Source organism: Meles meles, chromosome 3 (genome assembly GCF_922984935.1).
Source record: "Meles meles chromosome 3, mMelMel3.1 paternal haplotype, whole genome shotgun sequence".
Classification (NCBI taxonomy): Eukaryota; Metazoa; Chordata; class Mammalia; order Carnivora; family Mustelidae; genus Meles; species Meles meles.
In genome coordinates, this window is record NC_060068.1 from 58,513,736 (window position 1) to 58,520,529 (window position 6,794).

General features: G+C 38.7%; 1 non-coding gene across 1 annotated transcript; it reads right to left on the reverse strand.

The window, feature by feature from the left end:
* Positions 1-4,634: 4,634 nt before the first annotated feature.
* Positions 4,635-4,737, reverse strand: LOC123939520. The gene has a single exon (XR_006817897.1). It is a non-coding gene; the product is annotated as a U6 spliceosomal RNA (small nuclear RNA).
* Positions 4,738-6,794: the final 2,057 nt, after the last annotated feature.

Below are 6,794 nucleotides of genomic sequence, written 5' to 3' on the forward strand. Positions count from 1 at the left end.
TGAATTCCTTAAGAGCAAGGATCTTATGTTGTTTGTGGAGGTTTAGAACTTCCAGTAGGGCTTAGTAGTATAATGGCAAATACAAATTAAAAATAAAGGGGTTAGTTTTCTTTTTGAAAATAAGGGGAGGGGCGTCTGGGTGGCTCAGTCTCTTAAGCATCCAAATCTTGATTTCCGTTCTGGTCATCATCTCAAGGTTGTGAGCTCAAGCACTGTGTCCGAGCCTGCTTCAGATTCTCTCTTCCTTTCCCTCTGCCCCTCTCCAATCTCCAAAAAACAAAAAGAAAGAAAAGAAGGGGAGTAACGTCTCTCCCTTCCCTTTTCTTAGAGCATTTACTTTAAAAACCTATAATTGTAAGTTCTTTGTCTGTCTCTTGGAAATGTATGTATGTATTTTTTCAGAAGCAAAATAAGCTTCTTGTCAGCTTAATAGTCCAGAAATGGATTTTTCAAGGACCTGAGAACTAGCTCTTCAGAACGTAAACATTTAAGAAAGATAGCACTTCTATCTCTTAGTTTCTCTGGGAATGTATATTTTTTTTATTTGTTCATTCTTATCCTACATATAATACTTTCTGTATATTTTCTTACAAACTGTGCTTGTTCCATGAGTATTTAAGCAGTAATCACTGAACTCTGTGATTTAATTAAAATCACTGTTTTATTTTACTTTTTTCCTTTTACTAATGTATCACTCCTCTATGGGTGTGCATTTTGTTATTTCCTGCCAAGTTCCTTACCCTAAGCATTAAAGCCGAGTTGCTTAAAACTGAATCCTCACCTAACAATTCTCTACTCATCTCAAGACAATCGCACTGCCTAAAATGATTTATTTTGTAATACTTACTTAGGACTGTTTCCAGGACTCATCACATAGATTAGCCTTTAGCATGTTGTTTTCTGTTGTCCACAGATTGGTTTTGGTCAAGCTGATGATATTGTTGAGAAACCAACCAACAAGGCCACCAAGGTGGCTCGGTTGAGCAGATCATGATCCCAGTGTCCTGGGATCAAGTCCTGTGTCAAGCTCCCTGCTCAGAGGGGAGCCTGCTTCTCCCTCTGCCTGCCACTCTTCCTGCTTTTGCTCTTTCTCTCAAATAAATAAATAAAATCACATAAAAGAAAAAAGGAAAAAAAATCGGTTTCTCAAGGAAATATGAGATCAAACTGTGTCCTGAGGAAGGGCCTAGAGAGGATTAGCAAACAGGTCAGGGCTGGAGCTCAGAGAATAGGCCAGTAACACAAAAATCTGAGACTGTTCTAAAGATATTTCTAGACTTTGGTGAGAAAGATTATTATTATTTTTTTTTTAAGATTTTATTCATTCATCTGACAGCACAAGCAGAGGAACAGGAGAGGGAGAAGCAGGCTCCCTGCTGAGCAGGGACCACCCCCCCCCCCCCAAGTGTGGGGCTAGATCCCAGGACTCTGGGATCATGAGCTGAACCAAAGGCAGTAGTTTAACCGAGCCACCCAGGTGCTCTGTGAGAAAGATCCTTAGGAGTATTAGCTTTTTTTTTGATCCATGGATAATTTGGGTTTTCCATAATTAGTTCCATTCAGAGTTGGATTCTGAAGAAAACCTTATGAATTATACTCTTCCTGAATCCCCTTAATAGAGATGAAAGCGATTCTTGTGGGACTGGCAAAGTCAGGCCCCTGAGATAAGTCTGTTCAGAAGGTTAAGAGAGAAGGTCAGCACTACCACAGTTACCTCAAGGGGCTGGGGAGAACTGGGAGCATTTCTCACATTAGAAACTGGAAATCAGGGAAGCCCTCGGTGGAATGTAGAATGAAAATTTGTTTCTCTTGATCTTCTTGAGGCTTTAGAGTATTTTTATTAATACAAGGAAAACTTGATGGTGGAATATGAAATAGTGTCCCGTGGGAAGAGGTTGGCAAAGAGAAGGAAGGGAAATAAGAAACCCAGACATGTTGCTTCTGGGGACCTGCCCATCTTTGAGTCCAGTGTTTGGGTATCTTAAGACTATCCAGTATAGAACATGGTCTTTATACTCTGGGTTAGGGTAGTTTTAAAGCAAGTCACTGTCTAGCAGTTCTCTTCTCTGCACTTAATTTTTAAGACTTCCAATATGTCTGATTATACCAAGGAAATCAGTAGAGGGTTTTTTTTTTTTTTAAGATTTTATTTGACAGAGAGATCACAAGTAGGCAGAGAGGCAGGCAGAGAGAGGGGGAAGCAGGCTCCCTGCTGAGCAGAGAGCCGGATGTGGGGCTTGATCCCAGGACCCTGAGATCATGACCTGAGCCGAAGGCAGAGGCTTAATCCACTGAGCCACCCAGGTGCCCCCAGGAGAAGGTAGTTTGCATACAAATTGGGTTAGAGTATGAAAGAATGACACTGTTTTTGGTTCTTATATTTTGCATGAAGTGGTGTTATATTAAGTCCAGTCAGACTAAGTCGATATGTAAAGCTTTTAATTCAGTTTGAGTTGATGTTTATATGTTTGGTAGAAGATGGATAAGGGAAAAACTGTACTCTAACATGGCCGACCAAACCAGCAAGGGAATTCCAGTTCCTATCTCAAGGCACTTCTGGGTGCTTCTTCCCTACCCGTTTCCCACACGTGCCCAAAGTACCAAGTATGTGGACGTAGAAGGGTATAAATTACTCTCCCAGCTTGTGCTCGGGCTCAGACCTTTGGAGATCACTCTCCTCTGAGCCCACCAGTGCTACGTGTACCTCCCATCCTCCAAAGTCTCTGAGTGCTGCTTGGTTCTTCCGTCAGGATCCAGTCCATGTTCCCTAACAAGATAAGTGTCCAGTTTTCCAAACACCATTTATTGAAGAGAGTTTCCTTTCCCCATTGTATTTTTTTGTCTCCTTGGTCATAAGTTAATCAACCATGTATGTGTGACTTTGTTTCTGGGCACTCTGTTTTGTTAATAAAGGTATCTTCTTTTATTGAATTAATTTCACATGTAACATTGTGTCAATTTAAGGAATACCATGTGCTACTTTGATTTATTATATATTAAGATACGATTGGCATTGTACTATTCATCAGATTACATATTTATGGTATAATAGTATTATACATCATAGTAATGTCTATATAATATATAGTATATATATTATAGTATTGTTCATTATACTGTATGCTATATCTCTATGGTATATTTACTACTCATTACAAGCTTATAACTTTAAACACTATCAGTCTTTTCTCCCTAGCACCCATCTTCTTTTTACCCCATTTTACCCTGTATTTTTTTTTTTACAGGTTTGATTTTTTTCAGATTCCATATATAAGTGATATCTCATAGTACTTGCCTTTCTCTGTCTGACTTGCCTATCTCAGCATAATGTGCTCAAGTCCCAATTATGTAGTGGCAGATGGCAAGATAGGCACCCTTCTCATGGCTGAGTAATATTATTTATATATATATATATGTTATACACACACACACACACACACACACACACACACACACCCATATCTTTTTGATGCATTGATGTATTGTTTCCATTTCTCAGCTACTGTGAATAATGCTGTGATAAACATGAGAGTACATATATCTCTTTGAAATCCTGTTTTCATTTTCTTTAGATATATACTCAGTATATATCTGGATTTGCCAGATCATATGGTAGACCTATTTTTAATGTTTTGAAGACTGTGCATATTGTTTTCCATGGTGTTTAGATCAATATACACTAAGAGTGTATAAGGGTTTCTTTTCACCATATCCTGGTCAGTGCCTGTCGTTCTTGACTTCTTCATGATAGATAGTCTCGCTGGTATCAGGTGAAAATCTCATTGTGGTTTTGGTGGGCATTTCCCTGACGATTAATGATGCTGAGCATGTTCATGTGCCTGTTGGACTTTTTGATGTCCTCCATGGAAAGATGTTTTCATTCTTCTGCCAATTTTTAAATCAGACACGTTCTGTGCATTTGTTATGTATTTTGCACATTAACCCCTTATCTGATAAATAGTTGGGAAAGTTTTCTTTCATTCTGTAGGCTATGTTTCCATTTTGTTTATTTTTCTGCAGAAGTTTTTGAGTTTGATGTAGTCCCTTTGGCTGATTTTTGCTTTCATTGTTTGTACTTTTGGTGTCATGTCCAAAAAAAAATCGTTGCCAAGACCAATACTGATGAGTCTCTTGTGTTTTCTTCTAGAAGTTCTACTGTATCAATTCTTGATCCTTTTCAAGTTAATGCTTGTGAGTGGTGTGAGATAGGAGTCCCATTGCATTGTCCTGTATGTCTTTTTCCAGTTTTCTCAGCACCATTTGTAGAGGAGGCCATCCTTTCCTCATTAGCTCCCATGTCACATATGAGTTGACCATATACGCTAGAAATTAATTCTGGACTTTGATTCTGTTCTGTTAATCTATGTGTCTGTTTTTGTGCCAGGACCCTACTATGACTTTGTAGTATAGTTTGAAATCAGGAACTGTGATATCTCCAACTCTTCTTCCCCTGTAGGACTGTTTTGACTATTCAGGGTCTTCCCTGGTTCCAAACAAAATTAAGAACTATTTCTTCCATTTCTGTGAAGAATGCCTTTGACATTTTGATAGGGATTGTATTGAATCTGTAGATGGCTTTGGGTAATATGGCCACTTTTACAAATTACCTCTTCTTGTCCATGAACAAGGGATGTAAAAATATGGAGTTTTCCACAATTTTGCATGTCCTTCTAGCACCAGGACCGTGCTAATCTCTCTGTATCATTTCAATTTTGTGTATGTGCTGCCCAAGCAAACTAGGAATCTCTTATAGTGGCAGTCTTCTTACAGCATGCCCAATACTGGAGGCCTAAAGCTTAGGGCTGGCATGAGTCCATAAGGAATCTTTACCTGAATTCAACAAACTTGTGGACAAGAACCGAAGCCAAGATGCCTGGATCTGCATGTGGCATGTGAATTGGATTTTACCTTTATATACTCCTTTTTCTAGGCAGTAGGGTAGAGTGTACAACCTAAAATACTCAGGGTAGAATCCCTGCTAATTCTACTTTTATTCAACTCCAAGCCAAATAGAAAAGGTTGGGAGTATAATTTTACCGAATGGGATATAGATATGCTCCTTTGGTATTTGTCCCCAAACCTTGTTTATAACTCATGGCTGGTTTGCAAAAAGAAAAATAATTCATAGGAAAGTTATAACTTTTGTTATAATCTGCACACCTTCAAAAGCAATTAAAAATAAGCTGCTATGAAATAGGGTAAGTGGAAGCCCTGAGAGAGAAGTATTTAGGCACTTCTACATTTCTTACATACCTACTTAATAATTACTATGCTGAATTGGAATTACGTGTCTGTTTTTCTGCTTGCTCCCAAACACCATCCTTAAAGGCAAGGAAAATGCATTTCATACTTGAATTCCGAGCAAAAAGCACAGTGCCATATAGTCTGCATTTAATGAATGCATAATACTCCTTATTTTTCACTATTCTTTTCAGATTTTTTTTCAGTGTTCCAAAATTCATCGTTTATGCACCACACCCAGTGCTCCATGCAATACGTGCCCTCCTTAATACCCACCACCAGGCTGACCCCACCACCCACCCCCAATCCCCCACCAAAACCCTCAGTTTGTCTCTGAGAGTCTACAGTCTCTCATGGTTTGTCTCCCCCTCCGACTTCCTTAGGGAATACTAGTGTGAAAGATCTTGAAAAATCAACGTGTAGCTTCTTTCTAATGAGACAAACATAGAAGGACTATTTTCTGTACTCATCCATTTCTTTCTAAGACTACTACAACTTGGCAGCATACTTTTATAAAAATTACACCTCACAATACTGTTATTAACTAACAGTTAAATTTTTAATACCCGGGCTCTTTTACTTTACTTTTTTCCTTTTTTTTTTCTATTCTACTCCCAGACTTTGAGTGAGGAAATATAGTGTCGAGTTCTGTCAGTCATTACTAATTACAGTTGGTCCTTGAACAACATGAGGGTTAGGGGCTTCGACTTCCTGAGCAGTAGAAAATCCATGTATAACCTTGACTCCTCAAAAACTTAACTACTAATAGCCTACTGTTGACCAGAAGCCTTCCCAATACAGTAACATAAATAGTTCTCATGTATTTTATAACGTATTATATACTGTATTGTTACCATAAAGTATGTGAGAGAAAAGAAAATGTTATTAAGAAAATCATAAGAGGGGCGCCTGGGTGGCTCAGCGGGTTAAGCCTCTGCCTTCGGCTCAGGTCATGATCTCTGGGTCCTGGGATCAAACCCCACATCTGGCTCTCTGCTTGGCGGGGAGCCTGCTTCCCCCATCTCTCTCTGCCTTCCTTTCTGTCTACTTGTGATCTCTCTCTCTGTCAAATAAATAAATAAAATCTTAAAAAAAAATCATAAGAAAGAGAAAATACATTTATAGCACTGTACCATATCAAACACAATCTGGGTATAAGTGGTCTCATGCAGTTCAAACCCGTGTTCTTTAGGAGTCAACTGCATAAGATATTAAGGGTGTGCTTAATGACTCTGAGCTCAGAATTGTATTTCATTAAGTTAGAAACCTATGAGAAGATATTTTCACTTGCAATTTTGTTGCATTTGTTGAACTTCTACACATTGCAGCACAAAATTAGTTTTTGTGTTAGTATTGGTATACTAGTATTCACAGACTACCTCTGGTAACGGAGCTCTGGGCTAAAATATAACCTTACAAGTTGTAGCTTGGCTTTGAAATAGAAAAAATTGGATTTGAAAGTGCCTAGAATAGAGGTAAACGTCGGAAAAAACCAGCAGACTCCATGCCACGTATGATTGCATTTAGTCCATGTTTGACGTAACTGCGCTTTG